The sequence below is a fragment of the Rhinolophus sinicus genome, chromosome 3, assembly GCF_057876585.1.
Source record: "Rhinolophus sinicus isolate RSI-liver-muscle chromosome 3, RSI-T2T, whole genome shotgun sequence".
Taxonomy (NCBI): Eukaryota; Metazoa; Chordata; class Mammalia; order Chiroptera; family Rhinolophidae; genus Rhinolophus; species Rhinolophus sinicus.
In genome coordinates, this window is record NC_142503.1 from 119,395,245 (window position 1) to 119,419,191 (window position 23,947).

At 39.9% G+C, this 23,947-nt stretch overlaps 1 protein-coding gene across 16 annotated transcripts in view; it reads right to left on the reverse strand.

Annotated features, from left to right (window-relative positions):
- Positions 1 to 23,947, reverse strand: part of NPAS3 (neuronal PAS domain protein 3) — an 850,141-nt gene that overhangs the window by 41,239 nt on the left and 784,955 nt on the right. The window lies entirely within an intron of this gene.

A 23,947-nucleotide genomic window follows, 5' to 3' on the forward strand; every position in this document is an offset into this window, starting at 1 on the left:
GTTCTATTTGATGTAGTCCCTAGAAGCTCTTCCATTACCTTAGGTGATTCTCCACACAGCCAGCAAGGACTAAATAAAACAAAAACATGGGATATTAATGCACTTTCCCCGGAACTGGGAAGACCATGCTGTCCTCCTGCAGTTTTGCAATGGATTCTCTAAATCTATCACGATTAAAATCACACTTCTTCAGGCGCAATCTCATTAGTGCTGAAATATCACATCTTGTGCTATTTCCTTGGGATTTTAGCAAAACAAGTAATGATTCTTAGGATTATTGGAGCGCCTTGTGCTATCATGACTGCCAAGTAAGAGTGCAACTGTTTAAATGAAGTGGCATCAGCACTTGATTTTTTAATTTCTACTTTGGTTTGGGGCAGACATAACCCCCAAATGAGAGGCCTTAGGCATTACGGGCAAACTTACCCCACCTGCCCATAACATCTCCTTTTCCATAACACGTTTGAAGGGAGGGGTGAGGTGAGCAGGGGACTGGCAGGTGTGTGAGGACAGGTGTCTTACTCTTTCCTGGTTTCTCCCTGGTCAGATAACATTTCTCAAACGTCCAAATGCCCCTGCAGCATTTTTGTGCACCTCAGCTAAACTACACAATTTCATTCATCCAACAAGGACCACTGAAATTAATCTATTGCCAGGCATTGTTCTAGATTCTGTGAAAATAATGATGAAAAGGATAAACAGAAGGCGAAGTGATGAGAGCTGAGAAATGTTTCTGGCTGCTGTAAAGGGCTGCTCTGGGGCCAGAGTGGAAGTAGAAAGGCCAAGTAGGAGGTTCCTGCAGAGAAGGGGTGTCCAAACTTTTTTCAACGTTTTTTACCAAGGGCCATATGCGGTAAAATACACAAACAGCCGGGCCACTCACTTGAGGTGAAGTACGTATTGCCTCCCCTGGTTTATTTAAGTAAACTAAATATATTTTTGGAATTTGCTGTGGGCCAATTAACAATGGATTGCCGACCGCAGTTGGCCCGTGGGCCGCAGTTTTGACACCCCTGCTGCAGAGGTCCAGGTGAGGGAGGTGATGGTAGCCCAGGAGGAAATGGTGGGAAGTAGTTGAGTTGTGGATACAGTTTGGGGTACAGTTGACAGGATTTGCTGATGTATTAAATGTGGGGTCTGAGGGAAAGCATGGTCTCAAACGACACTGTGAAGCTTTTGGCCAGAGTCCTAGGATGGAGGAAGGTGCCACTCACTGAAATCGTAAGGGCTGGTGGATGGCAAAACATTTTGAGAGGTGGGTTTTGTTTTGGTTATATTAACATTGAGAAATTGTCAACATTCAAGTGAAGATTCAGTAGGAGGTAGAAGTTTAAATGTACTTCTTTAGTCTCATTTTTTTTCGTAGTTTATTCAGAGATCTATTTGCTAAAATCTAAATAGTTCTAGAAATTTTATGTATGTCTGTTATGATAAATTCTCTTGGCAAAATAGGGAAATTAGTGATATGCATGCTCCAATCCCTGATTTTTTTCATCTATGTCTAAGAGGACAATGGGGTTATTTTCCGATAAAACACGCTATTGAGTCAGGACTAAAAGACAAGCATAGAAAGCCAGATAAACAACAATAATAACGACCCACAGTTATAAAGCCTATGAAGCTTGCAGGTATTTTCACAAGGCAAATTCTATTCATATACTTTCTTTAGACATCATTTCCAAAAGCTCTATCTTTTCAAGTGTGGGGAACAAATTTCAAAATCCAGGCCCAGAGAGTAAATCCATGTATTCCAGGCCACGTTCAGTCCCAGCTATGAAAGGATGGACTGCGTTATGTTTCAGAAGGTTCAATTTGCATGTTCTCAGAAGGAAAGCACTATTCCTAGGCCCTGCTACTGCTCACTTTGCCTGGTCTCGGGAAGACATCTGAGTTTATGATCAGGAGAAAGGAAGGCAAAATACAGAGATGCCACTTGGCAGAGTACTGGCAAATATTTAGAGAACGTTGGTCCATTATGCAAAGGTTTCCCTTTCAGAAACACTTCATACTTTCACAAAGCAATGACCTTCTCCTAGTAGCTACTGGAGGACTGCTGTTTATGTTTGATTTCCTTAATCCCACTAAAGCAGCGAAGAAGGCTTAGGTGGTAATTTATTTATAAGAAATTACAATAAAGCTTCAGCAATTTGAATGCTGTGTAAAAAGCGGGAGGTAGATTGCACAGAGGCAGGATATCCAAACTTAGAAGTGAGCATTATTACAATCTTTTGGTTTATCTACCCTAGGAATCAATTTTGTCATTTTTAATTGACCAATTTTCTCTTGTTTGCTTAACATTTATTAATTGATTGTTATACTCATGCAATTAATTCCAAAGTTGGCAAGTTTAACACAGAGAAATTAATTTTCTTTTACCAACATGCCACTTAAAATACATTTTGGAAGCCTGGGTTACCAGGAAATTGCCTTCAAATTAATCAACACGGAAATTAGACGGTAGTATCCCTTGACATCTGTCAATCCAAAAGATGTCAGTTTCTTCCTTTGTTTGAGTGGGATTTTTCTGTTGAGTAAGGAATAATAAAATAAATCCCTCCCCCATATTAAAGTAAAACAACCCTGCATCTTAACAGGCAGAGCAAAGGAAGCAGTTTTTTTGTCCAAATATGCAGCGTTTAAATGAATTTTACTTTTCACTGAGAGAAATGTGTAGAAAAGAGGTAAATTTCATAAAAGAACATGAAAACTAAGCTCATCACCTTCTTCCCCAAGCAACTCATTTGCCATTTTTCCTTTGTTTTCCCTTATATGAACCCTTAGTAGGAGCCACCACTCTGCCAGGCCCAATGCGGGCAGACGTGTCAGGGAGATGGATATGTGAGTCAAGCCCTAAATGAGACCTGTAAATGCAGAGTGCAGGGGAAGTGATGGGGAGAACCGTCCTGACGAGGCACAGTGGAGCAGTGCTCATGGAGGAGGCAGCAGTTGAACTGAATTTTTATGGACGAGTTAGATTTGATTGGCATTTAGGTCGAAGCACTATTATAAGCGAAAGCACGGAGATACAAAACTGCTTTTTGTGTTTAGAACTTGAGAAGCATGCCAAGAGATAACAGAGTGAGTAGGTTGGAAAACACTACGGCAGATAAAGCTGGCTGGGGTGCGGACAACTGTGATGGTATACGAAGGAATTGTGACTTTATTTTATAGACAAAGGGGGAGCCACTGAAGACTTTTAAAGGAAAGAATATATGAATTGACCTGATCTTTAGGAAGAAAATTCTGAGGGCATTCATTCATTCATTCATTCGTCAATCTTTGATTAACGTTCATTACGCACTGCTCTGCACCAGTCACTGGGGCTATCACAATTACTAAGGAGCTCACAGTCTACCTATCTAAACCTAATTCGAGTGATCAGGTCTATAATAGGAAGGTGAGTAAAAGGAATGGCCAGCAGCCTGTCTGTGTGAGGGTAAAGAACGAATGTTGATAAGGCTCTTGTTCAGCTAGGCAGTCCGTACTGAATCTTGGACCTCTCTTTATTTTTTGTAACCCTTCCATCAACTTTATCAGAGGTTCAAGCTAGAATTACTGAGTGCATCACTTTTCTTGGCCTCATCTTCGACCCTTTGCCTCTCACTTCCTAGATCCAGTCAATCATCAAGGCTTGGGAATTCTTCCTTTACCACGTCTCTTACCACTGATGCTATAGCCATTCCGAGTGCCATCACACTAATATAGACCATAGAAATCTTACATCTGAACAAGTGGGTGGGCAGTGTCCTTACTGGTCTCTCTTATTTTTTCCCTCTCTGGTCCATCCTGCATATTGCTGGAAGATTCATCTTCCTAAAGTGTCTTTGAGGAAAACAGACCAGGAGTGACATGAACGCCTTCATTTACTTGTGTAATTTTGGAGTGACCACGTGATCTCTCTGAGCCTCTGTTCCCATGTGTCAAACAGGGGTGATCATGCTCCTCTTACAGAATAGCTAGAAGAATTAAACAAGGCAGTGCATTTAAGAATACCTTGAAAACGAACAGCACCAAAAGTATTGTTACTCTTACTGTTCAAGAACATTGATTTTGGAATAAAATTCAGGCCACTTAGCATTCATGAAAGCCTTGTGACAATTTAGTTCCAACTTTCACAACCTTATCTTCTGTAACTTCCCTCCATGGACTCCAAAAGCTTTGCACATCATCTCCTGCATCTGCCTGGTGTTTACCTTCTCCCACCTTTGCTCACACTACCTCCCAGGCCAGGAACTCCTTCCGTTTCCCCTTCTATTAGGGAAAATAATATTAATTCTTCAAGATCTATGTCAAATCCTTTTTCTTTTTCTTCGGCCACTGTAACCCAAAGTTGTCCTCTTCCCTTTGAATTCCTACTATTGTCTCTTCTACCCAGTCAGTACTAGGGAAGTACGACCTTAGACTGTTCTCTCCTTGTCTCCATCTGCCTTTCTCCTTAGAGGTGCAGAATGCATTTTTCGTTTCTCTGTACACCTCACAGGACACAGCCCATGGATGGCATGCAACTGACGGCTAACTAATGGGACACTCTTCATCCATCTACTTCATAAAAGCTCACTAAATCCTTCATTTACTTTATTTCTTTTGTTCCTTACAATAGACTCCAAGGTAGGTAGAGCAGGTATGTCCATTTTATAAATAAGGAACTGGAGGCTAAGAGAGATGACATGTTTGGTTATGATTACACAGCTAAGATGTAATTCTGATGTTACTCCAAGTTCAGTGCTCTTTTTCACAGACCACCCTGCATTTCCAGCCACTCTTAATTCCTATTTTGATCCATCTGAGCCATCTAAAACCATTCAGTTCTCCCTTCTGCTTCAAAAACCTTTCAATATGAAATAGCCTTTAGAAAATAGATATTGGTAAGATTCCTCCTGAGGGTTAGTTACTCCCTGAATACAACTGGATACTTCAAGATGTCATCCTGTTGGACCTACAGAAAATGTCCAGTGAATTTGGCTCATCATGGTCCCAAAGGGAACACACGTTGTTTCACCTCAAGGAACTTAACAGTCTCTGTATTACTAATTACTGACTCTGGTAACTGATTACTTTATTTCAATGCAAAGAGGGATTTATAAGGCTTTAATCAATACACAATACAACACCAAATTCATAATAGGATAATATAAACACTAGACAACTAATCTTAACATTAACCAATGTGAGCAACAATGACAAGGAATCCTAAGAGGTTCATTATGCCCAAGGGTCTTTTATGCAGCCTAATCGCATCAACCACGGATGCAGGGCCACTTACTCCCTAATCCTTCCTCCTGAGGCAGTCCACAGTCCCCACTGTGGGGATGACACCATGGCGGGAACTTCTAGATATCTTCCTCCTCTTATTTTATGAACATCCTTTCTGCCCTTTGCCCTCTTCAAAAATAAAATGGATGATCTGAAGGCTTCTATTAAAATATTTCTTCTCACAAAAATAGACGAGGTATACTCAAAATATACAGTGATTGTTTAAATTAAAAAACTTTATTACAGTAAAAGACACATTGCCATTAATCCCCCTCAAAATACTCCCCCTCACTTTGAACACACTTATCCCATCGTTCTTGCCACTTTCTGAGGCAGTTCTGGAAGTCCTCTTTCGTGAGTATCTTTAGTTGCGCTGTCCTGGCTGCTTTGATGTCCTGAATGGATTCAAAACGTTTACCTTTCATGGTCATTTTGACTTTGGGGAAGAGCCAGAAGTCACATGGTACCAGATCCGGTGAATAAGGTAGATGAGGACACAACATAATGGTTTTATTTGACAAAAATTGCTGTACCAGAAGTGATGTTTGACACAGAATGTTGTTATGGTGGAGGATGAAGTAAAGACACTCAAAAAAGAGGACTCCAGGACTGTTTCAGAAAGTGGCAAGAATGATGGGATAAGTGTGTTTGAAGCAAGGGGGGGTATTTAAGGGGGGATTAATGGCAATGTGTCTTTTACTGTAATACATTTTCTTATTTAAACATTCACTGTTTTTTTCAATCACACCTCAGATGCACCAAGAACAGAAATAAAATGAGGAAAAGATAAATTTTAGCGATAAACATAAACTAAGCCAATATCTTCTGAAACGCTAAAATCCTAGATTTTACAATTATATAAAGATAATATTCATATTCATAATATTCATAAAGACTTAGAGTTTACAGAACATTTTTACTCATTTTACATTAACTTCATAATAACACTATGACATTTCAGAAGAGGTACTATTATTCCCTTTCAACACATTCGGGGAGGCTAAATGAGTTCCCTAAGGTCAAATACATACCAAATGGCAAAACCAGGAATAAAACTTACATCTGTTGACTTTTAAGACTAGGGCTCTGTATATTCTACTAAGTCACCAAAATGCCATTAACATGATTGATTTTGATATTAGTCATTACATATACAAAAGCTACTTATAAATATTTATACTGAGGATTACTTTTAGCTTTTAATAATTAACAGATAATATTTACTAATTTCTGTTTGTTAGCTCTGGCTTCAATAATGCTAATAGTAACAGGTGATGCATACAGGAAGAGTCATTTTCCAGGTTTCCTTTGGAACTGCAAATGTCCACTTGAGGCCTGGTACCCCAATTGTGTTATCTGGTCTTCACCCCCATAATCGGCTGTAGGCTTCTCTATTTGGCTAACTCTGGGTGCCTACATCTAAGAACTTGCCCTGCTTTATCTGGGTTTCTTACGTAAGACATCTCAGGGCAGTTATCAATTACCCCAAACAAATAGCCCAATGAGAAATGTACATATTTAAAGCAGCCCCAAATGGTCCATTCTGTCTGCCCTGCTTCGCAATAGTCAAATGCCACATCTATGGACCTTTCAGCTCTACGATTCTATGATTCTAAAGAGGGAAAAGAATATAGAGAAGGAATCTCACATAATTTGTGATATTTGCTTTTGGGGACAGATGGGTAGTGAAGAGGCTTTGCCATTCTCTGAGATGGGTTACCTATTTGTGCCTCTGTATTTCTGAAAATTCAGTGGAATAGGGATGGGGATACAGACCCCAGAACAGGCATGAAATGTTACCTGACCATTTTCCAGTGAAGCCATAACCTCCCTATGCCCTTCCTATCACTGTGGAGCCAATATTCTGGGCCTGACCCCAGCCCACTGCCCCTCCAAACACTTTCCCCTCCCCTGCAATCCATGAAAATGAGATCAGAGAGGGGAGGGAGCTGGGCAAGAACTAAACGAGGACTCCTTTGCCCCCCCCCCCCAGTAAGTGAAATGTGTCTTCAGTGTCATCAGTTTCCATATTCCTTCTCCTGATGCCTAAAGTGTCACTGCTCTGCTCTAGCTCTGCTGCTAGTCACGATCCTAAATCCCCCTCGATTCCATCCTCCACACTCTGCCTATTTCCTTAGTGCTTGGTTTTAAAGAATGTCATGGGGGGAAAAAATGAAACAAAACAAAACAAAATGAAAAAAAACAACCCAAGGTCTACTATGAGATGGGACTGCTTTCCTGCAGTACAGGTTACCGCTGTCTTAGTTTCTTTTGTTGTGTTTACCTCTTCTTTCTCCAGCCACCACCTCAGGTGGGTCACGTGGCACCTTGGACTGGGTGTTTCTCCTGCTGTTCATCTTGGTTACCTTAATTCCTTAACAGTTTCAGTACTCAACTCCAGGATAACTGATTTTCCTCTTTACAAAAGTCTGAACTGACAGTAGTCACACCTCAACTCCTGCCTGGGAGCCTTTTCTGGACTGAGGGTCCATCCAGTTCCAGGTACTGGGAATTGAGTGAGGCAAAGCTTCAGGAATGGCTAACTATGCTCTAGGAAAAGAGAGCTCCATATTTTGTTGCTCTGGTAGCATGGACATTTGCCCATGCATTAGGTAGAAAAAGTAAAAGAGATGGGCGGGAATAAGTTTAGAAAGTAAAGGCTCAGGGGAAAAAATATCACTTCCTTTCCCAAGAAGCATTCTCCTTGCATCTGTCCATCATAGTTGCTGGAGTCAGATCAAGTAACCTGTCGATTTTTCTGAATATACATTCTCCTGCTTTGTAAGGTATTGGCTGCATAATCTGATAAAAACTGTGACTAAATGAGCCTTCCAAATTTGTATTTCCACAGCCACGAGGGTATTGGCTACTTCTGTTTCTCCTCCTTCCCTCCCACCTTTGCCTGTGGAAGGTTCATTACTTACAGTTACTGCAGAATCAATCTGAACTGGCCAAAATCAGTGGTGGAATTTATAGCATAATAAATGCCTGGCTGTACAAATGCAGTTACACATGAAAGGCTTGGGGATGTTCTTTTGAGCAATCCTTCTACACTCTGCAGTGTACGATTTTTTATCCATTTAATAGAATCATTTTAAGGATATTTTGAGAAGTATAATCCTGACAGCTACAGAGCAGATTTTCCCCGAGGCAGGTATTGTTGCAGAAAAACAATATTATTGATAAAAATCTTAGCATATTGGAACTTGGAAGGGAAACTAAATACATCTTTTTCATTCTTTACACCAATCTTTTAGAGCTCCATTTTCTTAACCTCATGTTGCATTCCATTTTCTCTTTGAATTTTTATTTTTATAAAAGTGTTTTCACACTTCTTGAAGCACACTAATGAACTGTTCTCTAAGAAGAACCAGCCATACCAAAGTTGCCTTTGAGAGGTAGGCAGAATTTGAAGTGCACTCAAAAGATAATGCACAGATTGGGGTATCAATAATTTTCCTTTTTAAAAGTCTGCAAGTTATAAGATTACATTGGTATCTGGCCCATTTCTCTTGCTAAGTGCCCATATTATGGGTGAATCCTGTTTTACAGCATTCTGATACACAGAGAGTTGAACTTGAGCGTGAAACACTGAAAAAAAAAATCAGAAAGACAGATGGCAGACCGTCCTCCCCAAAACTCAATTTCATATTATGCATGTGATTGCTAATAGGCAAGCACTAAAAAACAATTTTCCTTGACGGAGAAGAGCTGATAAATTGTCAACATAAAGTTAGACTGTGGTTGCTCCAGCGATCGAAAGCTCGTCTGTGAGTTTGGTCCCATCAAAGTCAGCTTCTTACAACCGTATCAAAATTTATGAATGCGTATGTCTATAAAGTGACTGAAAACAACCCATAATGCATGTTTGTTTATTGTGCACGAGCTTTGTGTTGCTTTAGTGCATGTAAAGAAACCACACATACACCCAAGCCCATTTTTGTCCAGTTCTCTTTTTTTAGCTTCTGCATCTGGTAATGAAAACATCAAGAGCCAGCTGGGCATGTGATCTCCCCTTCTATCCTGAGAGCTGACTTAAACAAAAAGATCTACTCTTAAATGGCTCTTGCATGGGTTGGGAGTGTACTCCACGGGGTTACACTAGCTGTGTAGTGATAGGAGTAGATGTATTTCAGAGCAATCACGAACACTGATTATTCGAAGAAGAAAAACATATTTGAGAAAGAAAAATAAATAAAATCAAGCAGATAAAAAGCAACCCAGCCAATGATCTGTAACACAAAGCACCAAAGTTTCATATTATCTTTGATAGAAAGATAAAGCCCATGCAGACAATGCAAAAATAGAGAAAAACAGAGAGATTTTCTTATGTTTTACTTGTTGAAAGTTTGTTTTTAAAAAAGTAATTAAGCATTCAACCCAGGAATTTAAATTTTTATTTTCTGGGAAGAGGGAGAGGGAAAGGGTAAAAATTTGCCCATATTGAAAATCTAGTAGCTATATACTGTATTTCATATCTAAAAAATCACTTCAAATATTGAATATTTGCATGGTTATAACATTCAGATTTTATGTCATTGGTTACTGTTCATTTGACGATAGTTGTTTAATTGCGGATGAACTGTGACCGGTCTGACCAGCAAAGATCTTATTGGAGCAAAGGGATTGGGTGCTCAGGTTGCTACAATTAGTAGAAGGGATGAATATCTATCCAGAATCAGAAATAAATGAGTTGGAGACCAAGTAATTTTTTTTAATGAGAAAAAGTCATCATCCTAAAGCCAGGGGTTTTATGAAATGGTCTACTTAAAGGAAACCTTAGGTTGCCTGAAATGTAAGCTTTGCTTACATTGTTCCAAATACGCAGACATTCCCAAGAATTCAGATACCTAACAGTGTCTAAACCAAGGACTTCAGTGACAGAGGTCTGTGTGATGCTTCCTATTTCTCATTCATTTCACAATCTAAGATTTCAACACATAAAGTTTTTAGTCTTTTTTTTTTCTTGAGTTACTGATTCTAGGAAAATCATATTCCTCTTTTCAGAATGTCTATGTATTTATAACAGCATCCAAGACTCAGGGGGGAGAAATCCCAGCATGCATATAGGCCAGAATGGTGGAAGAAGAAATAAATTAAGAAAATTCCAAAAGGAATTATCCGATGACTTACTTAAATCCACACATACTTATTCCCTTACACTATAGGCTGAGAATAATCTTCTTGGTCTCCTTGTTAGAAAACAATGATCTTTTGCTTACAACTAATGCAAGAACTTTTGTTAGAATGTAACAGTCTTAATCTTCACCCTCCTACCCTGAAAACTGATTAGCTGGGCTGTACTGCACTAAATGAAGCTTCCTGCTCCCATCTACATTTGCTGCGTCAGGTTAGATGTCTTCACCTGATTCTTAAGGAACAGATTTCTTTCTGCTCCGTGCACTTGATGCCTTCATCTCTTTGCTGATTGACACTGTTCCCTCCTAATAACTGGCTAAAATGATGCTCTTTTTGAGAACCTCTCCTCCCTTACCAGACAGAATTATTGACTTCATCCCATGGCCCTTAGAACACATATCTCCTTTATAGCACACATCACATTGTCTCATAGTCATTTCTTTTTTGTTCCCCCTTCTTCCACCTCCCCCGACTTGGGTTCAAGCCATTGTTTCTCAGTCGAGTTGTGTAGGACACAGCTCCCTGGCCCATGCTGTTGGTATTATGAGCCTTGTACTCCCCCCGGCTGAGGCAGTCGGTTGCCAGTCGTCAGTTGGCCACTCACAGCAGCTCTGGCCGACTGCCGGCCACTCATGGCAGCACACAGTAGCATACAGCAGCCCGCGGCAGCCCACAGCAGCCCACAGCAGCCCGCGGTAGCCTGGGGCAACTCACGGCAGCCCAGCTCCAGGGAGAGATGTTGTTTACAATCTTATGTGGGAATCGAACTGGTGACCTCGGCATTAGGAGCTAGGTGCTCCAACCACCTGAGTCACCGGGCTGGCCCTCTCATAGTCATTTCTAAGTCTAGACTCTGTTCTCTGGACCAAGAACTTTGTTTTATCCATCTTTATCTTCCTAGTACCCAGTGCACTGTGTCATACACAACAGGTACACAATCAGCACCGACTGCATGATGGAGTGAAGTCAAGCCCTAAATACTCTGAACAAAAGGTGATGTTAAAGAATGAAAATTATAGATCATTCTGAGTTACAATGGACTTTTCTTTTGATTTTCCAATTTATTATGAACTGACAAGGCTTTTTTGGGGGAAAATTTCCATTATGTAGATGGGAAGCTTTGGGGGAAAACCACACTCTGAAACTCTAGTTGAAACAATTAAATTTAGTTATTTCATATTAGTCTGGAAGGAACTACAGTAGATAAGCTCTCAGGTCAGCACATGCCTTGTTCAGCTATCTTTAAAGGCATAGGGAGTAATAAAGCTTTCCATTTTATCTTCAGTGAAATAATACTGCTGAAATATCACCTCATTTTTGATGTCAGTGATGATTTTTCCTTACCTCCATGATGTCAAGAGGGAATTATTATTATTAGAATGACAGATTACTAATGATGCTGTAAAAAAAGACGAAAAGCTGACATCATTATCACCCAAACATCCAACAGATCCTTTGTTGTCTGAGTCCCACTGTTTGGTACTTTGAACAGAGTCACTCTGCGATGTCACAGCTGTGTGAAAATTACTGCAAGCAGGAAGTAAATGAAGAGCAGGTGCCTATGAATTTTCACTAGCAGAGAACCATCCTTTTAAAGTTTTTAGGACTGGATGACAGGAAAAGGAGGTGAGATTTATGTCTGCAGGGGGAAAGGAGTCTTTGGGAGCCCATATGTGTCATGGGCTCTTGTGGGACATCTCCCTTGATGTTTCTCCAAGGGTAAAACCACTGTGTGAGAAGAAAGATTGGGCAAGGGCCACTCTAGGTTTAGTGTTCTGTCAGCTCTCTACGGGAGAATGACAATACGGTCTGTTGGTTCTGGGCTTCATGCCCTTTTCAGCTACCGACTGGCTTGCTGTCAATCCATGTTGATGTCTGGGTTCTGAGTCACTGTGACTGACCTATACATGGGTCAGTATAGTGCTTGAGAACATGGAGGTACTAGGCACTGCCACTTTTGTGTTCTAGAGATGAAATCCACAGAACTCAACATTCCTTCACTGTGCCAGGGTGCCTGGAATCTGGCTACTACAAGTCCTAGGCAAACTGTGTCACTCTCCGTATTTTTCCAGTGGAAAAAGAGAAGAGGTGCATTCCACAGAGAAGATAAAAATTGGTAACAAAACAACAATTCAAGAGTAAGAATGTTTTACATTCCATGATACCTTTCTTTGAGGAATTTTTACAATTATAATGTTAATTTCACTCAGCATTAAAGAATATTTACCCAGGACTGAACTGCCTGTAGGGCTAGTCCAGGCAGGTTAAAAAGTTGAGATTCCCTTTGAATGGAAACTTACAACCATTTCAGACAACACTTACAAAGGTGCTCACCAATAAGCCAACTGCAAAAAAAAAAAAAAAAAAAAAAAAAATTAAAGGGGAAGATTGATAAATGTAATAAGAATATGATGTGTGTTTGTGGCATAAAAAGAGGGAGGAGCATATACTGTGTTAAAGTGAGTAAAGGAATTTGTCACTGCTCATGAATAAGGCCAGAGAGTATTATTCTCCAATCACCATTTTATTTTTGCCTTCAATTTAGTATCTACATTGATTTCTCAGATTCTGATCTATCCATTGTTTCTATATAGGACAAAGTACAATACTTCAGAGCCCTCCCTCAGAATCATAGGTGTGATCAACCAATATGGTGAATGTTTAAATTAAAAAAAATGTTGCAGTAAAAGACACATTGCCATTAATCCCCCTCAAAATACTTCCCCTCACTTTGAAAACACTTATCCCATCATTCTTGCCACATTCTGAAGCAGTTCTGGAAGTCCTCTTTCGTGAGTGTCTTTGGTTGCACTGTCGTGGCTGCTTCGATGTCCTGAATCATTTTGACTTTGGGGAAGAGCCAGAAGTCACACGATGCCAGATCCAGTGAATAAAGTGGATGAGGACACACCATAATATTTTTATTTGACAGAAATTGCCACACCAGTAGTGATCTGTGACACGGAGCATTGTCATGATGGAGGATGATTTATGGCACAGTTTAAAACACACCTTCTTTCAACCATAGCTCACACTCGACTGACTGCACCGAGTTGAAACTTGCCACACACTGTTACTAAGGCTTGACACACTGCTTCCCATATTGAAAATCCCTGCCTGGCACTCAGCAGCAGTATTCATTGTATTTGCTAATCACAACAGAAAAGCTCCGTGTCACACATCGCTTCTGGTGTGGCAATTTCTGTCAAATAAAAACATTACAGTGTGTCCTCATCCACATTATTCACTGGATCTGGCACTGTTTGACCTCTGGCTCTTCCCCAAAGTCACAATGACCATGAAAGGAAAACATTTTGAACCGATTCAGGACATGGAGGCAGGCACGATAGTGCAATTAAAGACACTCACGAAAGAGGACTTCCGGAACTGCTTTAGAAAGTGGCAAGAATGATGTGTTTGAAACAAGGAGGAGTATTTTGTGGTGGATTAATGGTGATGTGTCTTTTACTGTAATAAACTTTTAAAAATTTAAACATTCACCTAGGTTTTGATCATACCTCGTCAAATCCTTCCAAGATCTTTCCTCCCTTCTGGCAGTGACTTGGTTACATGTTTCCTGTAATATTTCAGGCCCTCAAACCAGCACTGGCCACGAGGCAATAGGCAGCTCTTGGTAACTCTGGGTCACCTTCACTGGAACATCCTGGCAGCCTTTAACCTCTGTCTTCCCAAGAGTCAGGAGCTGCACCTGATGAAGCAGACCTATTTCATTCCATCCAGGGTGTCCCAAAGGGGCTCTCACCCTAATGTAGAGAGTGGAGCTAAAGAGGATGTAATCTCAGTCATTAAATGAATAAAGAACACTGAAAGCAAGTCCTATTGTACACAGCAGGTCCTCAAATAATGTCATTTTGTTCAACATTGTTTTGTTCTAATGTTGATGAGATGACATAGGAACTTAACTTGTTTATATCAATTAGCCTATGATAAAATTGGTTTGCTACATATCATTTTGCTTAAAGTTGCAGAACCTATAGCTGCTGTTAAGTAAGAACTTACTCTACTTAATTTTTATTGATGAAATGTAAGCCCAGAATCATCAGGCTGCTTGTCCAATGTTATAGCAAGTCAGCAGCCATGAGCTGGCAGTAGGATGAAATTTTCTGACTCCCCTCACCAGGTGTGGCCTTATTAAGCCACTCTGTTTTCGTGACTTCTACAAGGAGTCATGAGTTTGAAGGACATTTGACAAGGGGCTGTTGAGGACTGTTAAATATATTCAGAACTACCAAGTAATAATCAAGTGACTCTTGATTGTGCTTCCAGAGTTCTAGCCACTAGAATTGGGTACAAGTGGGGTACAAGTTAAATACATGTTGATTTTTAAAAGCTGAATATGATAGCATAAAAATTATGTCATAGAATATGTCAACTATTACTGCAGCCTTTTTAAAAGTAAAAGAAAGGATTTATCTTACTAGCAACAGGGCCTGGAAACTTAAATTATATAATTCTAGTGGCTGCACATTCTAATCTGTAAATCCCCTTTAAAGGAACAAGGAAGGAATATGTTTTGGCCTTAGCACAAATGATGTCCAATATTTATAAATTCATTTATCTTCTTGAACAAATGATTATAGGATTTCTACTATGTGTCTGAAACTATTCTAGGAGCTTCAGCTTACACAGTGGTGGGGGAGACAAATTATACACAGATAAATTATGAAATAGTGTCAGGATGTATCGAGGGCTATGAAGAACGATAAGGCAGCAGACTAAAGCAGATGATGGGGATGCAGAGGGTGTGCTTGAGCTATTTCAGATGGCATCATGAGGGAAGTGACGTTTGAGCAGAAATCTGAATGAAATGCCAGTGTTACCCGTGGGTGTATCTGAGGACAATATATATTGCAGAAGATTAAAAAGCATATACAAAAGCTCTGGTGAAAGGGAGGTAGAAATACTGCTATCAGTCGAATGATAACATATGGATCGTTTCTGTAGATCATTGCCAACAGTGAGCTGAAGTGATGTTTCCAACATGGTGACTTAGAGATACCCACTGTCCACTTGTAGCTCAGATCACACACACACACACACACACACACACACACACACATCAAGGCAGCAGTCTAAAGCCTCTCCCTTGACAATTATTATAGAGGGTTGAGAACTGATTATACAGATGATTCTATTGTTCAAATAATAGTCTTGTAACTCAAGGCACTTTGCAATGAAGTCATTGTTTTAGTCTGATGGTAGAGGGCATTCATAGAGAGACGGAAAAGAGGCGATTAGTTCCTTGTCCCCCGGGAAGTCACTACACGAGAAGACAGGAACTCCAGAATCCTCGCTCTTTTCCCTTACTTGGAATGAGTCAACAGAAACCCCTCTGGAGTGTTGTGTAGTACCTCTGAGGTGCAGTTGGGTTCATGCCACAGTGGTAGTTTGCCTTCCCCAGAGGGTTCAATTTATATGTACATATATAGATGCTTTAACCAAACCATGGAGCCTTGTGGGCTACAGGAGCCTAGAAACTCTATTTATTCCAGAGATCAACAACATCACATTGGCCCTGCCCTTACTTCCTTTCTTGCATTAAAGGGCTATATTAGTCTTGCCATGACGCTAAATCAATTCCAAAGAAAATCATTTGGTATGTGCTCCTTTTGTTAAGGGGACGGATGACGTATTTCAGTCATATTTCGTCTCTTATAATCAAATCAATATTCGGGGCACTTAAGCAGGGAGAAATCTCCCAGAAATAAATGCATTTTCTATATTCGTAAGAAATCATTTATTATTCTAGAGCGCATATAACTTCCAGGAGATAATCTGAAATATTACTGATGAATTACTACTTCCCATAGTTACAGGTGCCCATGCAGAGGTGCAGAAGTTAAGGTTGTAGATTGTCTAGCTCAACCTTTATCAGCCTCACAATAGGAGTTCCATAAACATAAACTGCACAGATGGACATGTATTACGTGCTCACTAAGGGCCAAGCATTACGATAGTACTTTATTTACATTAATTCACTTTATTTCACAATAGCCTGACAACAGAGGTTCTCTTGGTACTTCCACTTTACAAGAGAGAAAACAGATGCTTAACCAGAAGTTCAACAATTTACTTAAAGTCATAGAGTCAGGAATGGCAGGGCTAAGTGGAAATCCTTGGCTATGTGACGTCACAGCCAGTGCGCTTAATGACTCTTCAGCAGAGTAGCTTTGAGGTAGTGAGGGTCAAACAGGGCAATGTACCTGGAAGCCCTTAAAATCTATAAAGAGTTAAGTAACTGCTACTTCAGACCACTGGATCAGGTGATTACTTTAGGGAAACAGAAATGGTGGAGCTCGGCAGCTGTTGTTAGGGAATCTTAGCCAATCAAAGAGAGGTGGGCCTGAAAAAGTGATGAACTGCGCTTGTGTTTCCTTTTCAGTTCTTAAACCTGTCTTTTTTTTGCTTTGTTAACTCTTTATAATAGGCCCTAGTCTCAGAGAGATTATATTTAAAAATCTATCAGACTGAGATGTTTACAGAAGCATTAATGACAATTTTGAAGGGCACTAATTAGTCAAAACACATCATATACAGAAAGAGTTGTTAATTTTTGCATCAATGATGTAATTTTCAAAGTGAACCTCATTTTCATTATTCTTAGCTACCAAAGACTCAGAAACCCAACCTGAAAAGATCCATCATTACTCAAAGATGGGATGCTGTTACTTCTACCTTCTTTCTAAAATCTGTATAATGGAAAATGAAGTTTCTGTAAGTTAGCAACATATTCAGGGTGCAGTTACTGACATACTTAGAATTTAAAAACACTTCACAAAATGGCTAGTGATACCTCGAGTTGGTAAAATATCTTGCTGATTAGTCCCGGCAGAAATGACATATCCTAGGCTAGAACTACTGGCACACCTTGGTAATGGGGAATAAATTCTTTAGGATCAGAAACAATGTCGGTTGTATTTCACATGACACTGGAAACCACGTTTAATGGACAATTGTGCAGAGGTGAGCAGGGACTAAAAAGAGATAATAGGATTTTAAAATTTTGATTTCATTAGTTCTCTCCTTTATTTGCATTTTTCATCACAATAACGTCTGCCTGTAAGTTTTATCCTAGAAACTTTTTTCTCCTTCAATTTATTCTGGGTGTCTAGGTTGATGGAAAGGCAATAAATGTGTAGTCTTAGAAAACCTGAATGAGTTGACAGAATTTTCGGTCTCTCTGAAAATTCATCTATTGATTTGACAAGACAGTTACATTTTGTGCAGCTTGGAATACTGTAGTCATCATTTTAAGACAAAGCTAAGGCGAAGGCTTCAAGAGAAGCACTGATATGTACGTCCACACACCTGGACCATCTCTGAATCTCAGACTGGAAGAAACATCCAGATGGCGTGTAGTCTGTCCACACTTGTCTAGGAGGAAGAGAGCTTCTATTTGATAAGTTCAGTGTATGCTCTTAGAAAGCTCTAGACAAGGACCACCACCACATTGCCCCTACCTTAGTGCTGGGCACACCTCCAAACGACACTTCTCTGGTACAATTAAAACTCACCGCATACAGTTACTCTCTTGGGCAAAGAAAGAACCAGCCTTCTTATAATCACACTTCACACATTTTTAGCAGTCTTTGAGAAATCATGGAGCTGTGCCAGAAGGCAGGCTATCAGCAAATACTGTTCTGTCAGAAAGATAGAGTCTCAAAATGTTAATATCCAGAAAAAAAATTCTGGAAAGATGATTTACTAGAAAGAAAATGGTAATTTCCAGATGCCAGTATGAAGTCATGATGAACAGGTGATGCTAAAATGCCTCTGTTTTTCATTTTCTGAAAAGCAGTCTCAACTGAGGCTCAAGAGAAGGCGAAGGACGTGGTACATTCTGAGCTTTGTGAGGCACTGGTAAAGATGAACAACGTCTGTGCAGGCCGGATGGAGGAATGTGAGCTAGATCATGGTATAGCCACTTGGGTTCATAGCAATTCCAATGGTCACATCTGAAAGACACTGCTGTCAACTAGCTGGATCTCTGGTGGCTCATTATAGAGTTTGGTACTGTCAACACTTTTCATTGCTACTTCAGAAAAAAAGAGAGCATGCAATTCACAACTAACATTTACTGAGTGGCAACTACTGTTATAGGTGCTGAGGGAAGAGACCAGAATCAGGAAGTATCCAATATCCAATTTAGCAAATGGGAAAGAAAACATGTGACATCAGGGAATCTGCTTAGTTCTCTCAGTTTTGCCATTTGCCATTTATGTGACCTTAGACAAGTCAATTCACATTTCTGTGCCTCAGTTTTACCTATCTTCAAAATGGGGAAAAGAGAGATAATTAACTAAAAGAATTGTTGTGAGGTTCCTATGAAATTATATAAAAGTGCTTGATAAAATGGAGAGAAGATGCTTAGCTGAGTCTGTGTTCTCTCACTTGATCCCTAGGGATATTTTCTGGGCTATGTACTGTTAATAGCTTCATTTTATAGGTGAGAAAACTGAGGCACAGAGAGCTTAAAAATGCTATTTTAGGACAGAGGAGTAGGGATGGGTACACGGCGGGGGGGAGATGAAAATAAAAAACTGGTATTTGTATCGTGTCATATGGGTTACACTGCCTATGGAAGTGTGGCAGAGAGGAATTTTAGGAAACGAAAACAGCATGGTGAAAAGCATAGCAGTGTGAATATGCAAACGTGTTTCAGGAAAAATGACTGGATAGATTTTCCTAGAGCATCTGTATTAAGAGTTCTGGGAAAGAACAATGGAGGCCGTGGTAGAAAAGGTAGGCTAGGGCCAGATTCTTGAATATAGTGGCGCTATAAACCATTGATGACTTAGGAGCAGAGAAGTAAATGATCCCTGAGGCTTTGAGAAAATATTCCAGAGAGCAGGGTGCAGGATGGCATGGAGATGTAACATTTCCTGGGAGGTAATTTGGGAATTTCTCACAATAGAGCCAGTAAAAAGAGGAATGGAAATAGCAGTTGGTGGATTCAACCAATTTTGGCAGCACATTAAAGTGGCAAATGATCAAGAGAGAGGGGTTGATGCTGTGTATTGTGGACTTTTTTATGTATTATGGATTTTTAATTAGAATTAAACAAGAACTAAAATTCCAAATCATTGACATAGTAAGTAATAATTCCCTTTTAGTTTGCTATCTTGAGTCTTGTCAATATACACATTCAGTCCAAAATATGTTTGCCTATGAAAAGCCTTTGACTTTAAAATTTTCCTAGCTGTGATTTTGACATTAGATATCCTAATGAGGCAACACTATGGCACACCTAAATGAACAGGAAGAAAAGAAGGACCGTGTGCCACTGAAAATAACAGATATAATTTTTAAATATTAGGTATAATTTTTATAAAGAATATTTTCTGAGAAATGTTTTTCAGAAGATTATCTCTATCTGCATGACAGTATCAAAATGTAAATCTTAGTTTTGTCCTTTTGCAATCTAGGAGTTGATGTCTTTTGCAACAGGACTTCAACTTGTATTAACACTAAATGCATAAATGGGAGGGAGACATGAGAAAGGAAAGGGCTACTGTGATATTGGTGAAATACGTTTTGGAAGATGCACTAACTTCAGTGTTTTAGTTAAGTACTGAAGGTGTCATCATATTAAGTAGGGTCTTGTAACCTGAGATCACTGGATACATTTCAGGCATTTGGGAACTCCCTGATGCAAAATGAATTTACCGTCAGAGAGGCTTGACAAAGTTCATCAGATCGTTAAAGGGATCTATGACACCCAAACTAAAACAAATCACTGTTAAAATTATGGAAGTGAATTACTCCACAGAACAGATATAACCATGAATTTTAAAATACGAACAAGAGCATTTTCTAATTTAAAAGACACTTATGTTTACTTAGAGAAGGCAAAAAAATCTTTCTTTAATTAGCACCCTTTAATTATTTGCTTTTGTTACTTCATGTTTAGATACAGATATGCTCAAGCTGACGTATACCAGCAGTCCGAATGAACTAGTGACTCTACAAATTATTTTCTCTATTACTTATACTTTATGACTCTAGATCATAAGGAGGCTGGATAAATTTCAGAAATCATTTAGTTCAACACTTGGCTAAAGCCTGATTTATATCAAATCATCCCAGATGGGGGACTGTTTGTTTTTAAGAATCTGGAGTTCCCCTGTGCTCCCTAATAAGCCATTCGTATGTGCCAAAGCAGGGACTCTGGACATTTTAAGGTTTTTGCTTCTGCAGAATTCAGAGGCATTCTCAGCATTATATAAACAGCTTTCCTCTCTTTGTCTGTGTTTCCCAGTCCAGGGTGCTCTCCTGTGCCATTAGAGGTAGGACACCGTGATGTGCCTGGGTAAGTACTCCAGAAATGACAGTGGAGCTGGTGGGCATTTAAGAGCAGATTAGCAAACTGACAGTCCCACACTGAAGGAAACTATCCTCCCAAGACAGGCGCTAAGGAGGCGACCCAATTAGTCTTCACTTCTCTAATTTCCCTGATTACATATCTCCTTTTACCCCCTGTGCTATACCTAGTAAGTTCCCCCAAACATAGACCTCATCAAGAAGGCAGAATACTGATGCAATGTAATTTAAAGTCGGGCTGTGTTATGCTAAGATATGTGGCCAACAATGAGACCCAAACAACAAGGAAGCCCCTGAGGCATAAAAAGTGGCTGGTCTAGATAACAGAGCTACTGTGGATTTCAAAGCAAATGAAGAAAGAGACAACTGAATGTCAGCTGGAAAACTTCATTGGAGACAGGGCAACTTTTCTGAGGACTGGGGCGAGGAAGCAACAGCAATTTACCATTACACTTTAGTGAATCAGCGCTTCCTTGGCTCGAATTCCTGGTCATGGGTACTTGTGGGTTTTATAGTCCATGGAAAGGGAGGTAGATCTCTGCAAATCTCTGTGAACCAGTGCTGCAGGATATGCTGAGCCACAAAGGGCAGGTTGTAATCAGGCAAGCGGTTTTTCTTTTAAAACCTTAGATTAATTTTTCACATGTTGAGATCCAGCTCATGCTGAGCCCTTCTTTGGACTTAGTCCATTAAGCAGTGAAACAGAGGGGTGAAGGGGGCAAACTCTGGAGCCTAACTGCCTGGATCAATCCTGGCTCCTCAGTAGCTACTGAAAAGCTATATGAACACAGGCAAAGTGCTAAACCCATTGAAGCCTCAGTTTCACCACCTGCAAAATGGGCATAATAGAATGTAAAGTTTGAACAATGCCTGGAACATGGGAAGTCTTTACATAATGTTGTACGGATTAGATAAAAGAAGTATAAAGGGTTTGGTATAGTGTACTACAGCGTCAATGTTCAATATGTGGTCCTTTTGTTACTATTACTATCAGCAACAATAACACTAAAGAGACTGGCAGACAAAATGATGGAGAAAGTCAGGAAAGTCCATTTCCCAAGGTTACAGAAAAAAAGGAGAGAAATATAATGACCTGCACTGAGCAAGGCTTAACATTTTGGATCTTTAATGGAAAAGAAAGAAGCACACAATGGTAATAAATTAGGGGACTATTGGGAATATGGAGAAATTATCATCATTGTTTCTTTTTATTTGTGTTTATTGTGTGGTGGTGAGGTGATTATCAGTTTTATTTGAATGTTTTATAAGCTGTTAGAATTATTTACTGAGAACGAACAGATAAATGGGGATGTTATTCAGCTGTGTCATGTCATGGGTTCTCACAGCTCTTCTAGCAACTTTCTGACAAGGTTAACTAACGAGTGAAGTTCACTGTGGAGGGATGAGGAGGGGAAGAGCTAGGTGTGTTGGATGATTCATCTTATTGGGGGAACAGGGGGTGAATCACCTCTCCTGTTAGCAGTTCTGGGGAGGGGATAAGGCATTGGGTGGAGACTTTTATGATGTCTTGAGAAAGATGTACTGACAGCATAATGTCAGAGGACCTTAACATATATAGTTTGATGAAAGGGAACAGCTCCTAAATCTTTTCCCATCCTAGACATTCAAGGTTGAACTTTGTAATATTTTGTTTCTCGAAGGACCCTTCTTATAGCAAGGTGTCTTTAATCTTAAACCCAAGGAGCTCCAGAAACACTCTTATTCCCCATGATTGCTTGGAGGTCCCTTCTTATTCACCACTCACAGGTAACATGCCACCTCCTCAGGGAGACCTTCGCGACCCTCCCACCTAAAGTGGTCCCCATTGGAGACTCCCTCACATTACCCTGCTTCACTGTCTGTATATAGTGTCACCTAGTGGTTAAGCACATGGAGTGTGAGCCAGACTCCCAGAGTTCAAACCCTAGCTGTCTCTGCAACCTGTGATGTTGGGTATGCTAATTAACCTCTCTAGCCTCAGTTTCTTCATCTGTAAAATGGAAACACAGAGAATACTTTCTTCTGAGATTGAAGTGAGGGCTAATCCATGTCTACTGTACCCTGCCCAACACATTGTAGTGCACATAAATGTTAGCTATTGTCATTTTGGCCATCATCACTCTCTGAAATCACCGTCTTTATTTATTCACTTATTATTGTCTGTCTCCTCCTGTTATGTAGAATGGAATGCCACGAAAGCAGGAACTTTTTATTGTTCAGCTCTGGGTTTCCAGGATCTAGAACAGGCTCCATAGTAGGAGCTCAATAATTACTTGTTGAATGAATGTTCTAATGATACTTAAGAAATTAATGAGTCCAATTTCAGGTCACTGCAAAAACAGCCTTATTTAGGTGCCCCTATGACAAAACAAACAAACCTAACCCAAGCTACTTGGTTTCTTGCCTAGACTGAATCTCAAACTACTTCTCCATATTATGTTGCTACCCACCCATCTCACTTTTTTGCAGATTCAAAATTTTACAGAGTTTTACAATCTCTAGTTTGTCATGTGAAAGTAATATATTTTTTTTTCAGGATATTAAATTACCTAATGATATTGAATTATACTGAATATTGCTTTTTCAAACTATACCTCACCTGTCCCACCTTCTTCTCTCCTCTGATATGCCCCCTACCAATCTGCAAAAACCACTAAAGGTGAAGAACAAATGCTGATAGACAGAAAAGTAATAGTTGAAAGGAAGCCGACAGCTCCTGAATGCTAGAATGCAAAGAATGCATCTTTGTTGCATTAAAATGACAGCTATCATTACACCTGCAGTTTGCTCATAGAACTCCAAACTTGCTAATGCTGCAGTTAACTAATAAATGTATTGTGTGCAATGAAGCAGGAACATGCAAAATGGTCCTGAGAATAGAGTCTGTTTTTTTCCCCTCCAACATATCCCTTTGTAACAGGCTTTACAGGGTAAAGCTACAGCAGGCATTGCTGCCCAGGTCCTTTCCTTTGCTTTGAAACCTGTTAAAGGTTAAGGACGCTCCACGTGTGCCTTTCAGACTGTAGGACAGCTCAGCTAAAGGTCGTTCACGGAAGGGCCTGCTTCCCTTCCTCCTTTCCTTTTTTTTTTTTTTTTGTTCCTGAAGAATTCATATCAAATAAAGTGCCTGACTCTGACTTTTATGCAGCTGCTAGTCTCTTGATGATTTATAGAAGGTTTTTAAGGCCTGATGATAATGGCTGCGACCATCCCT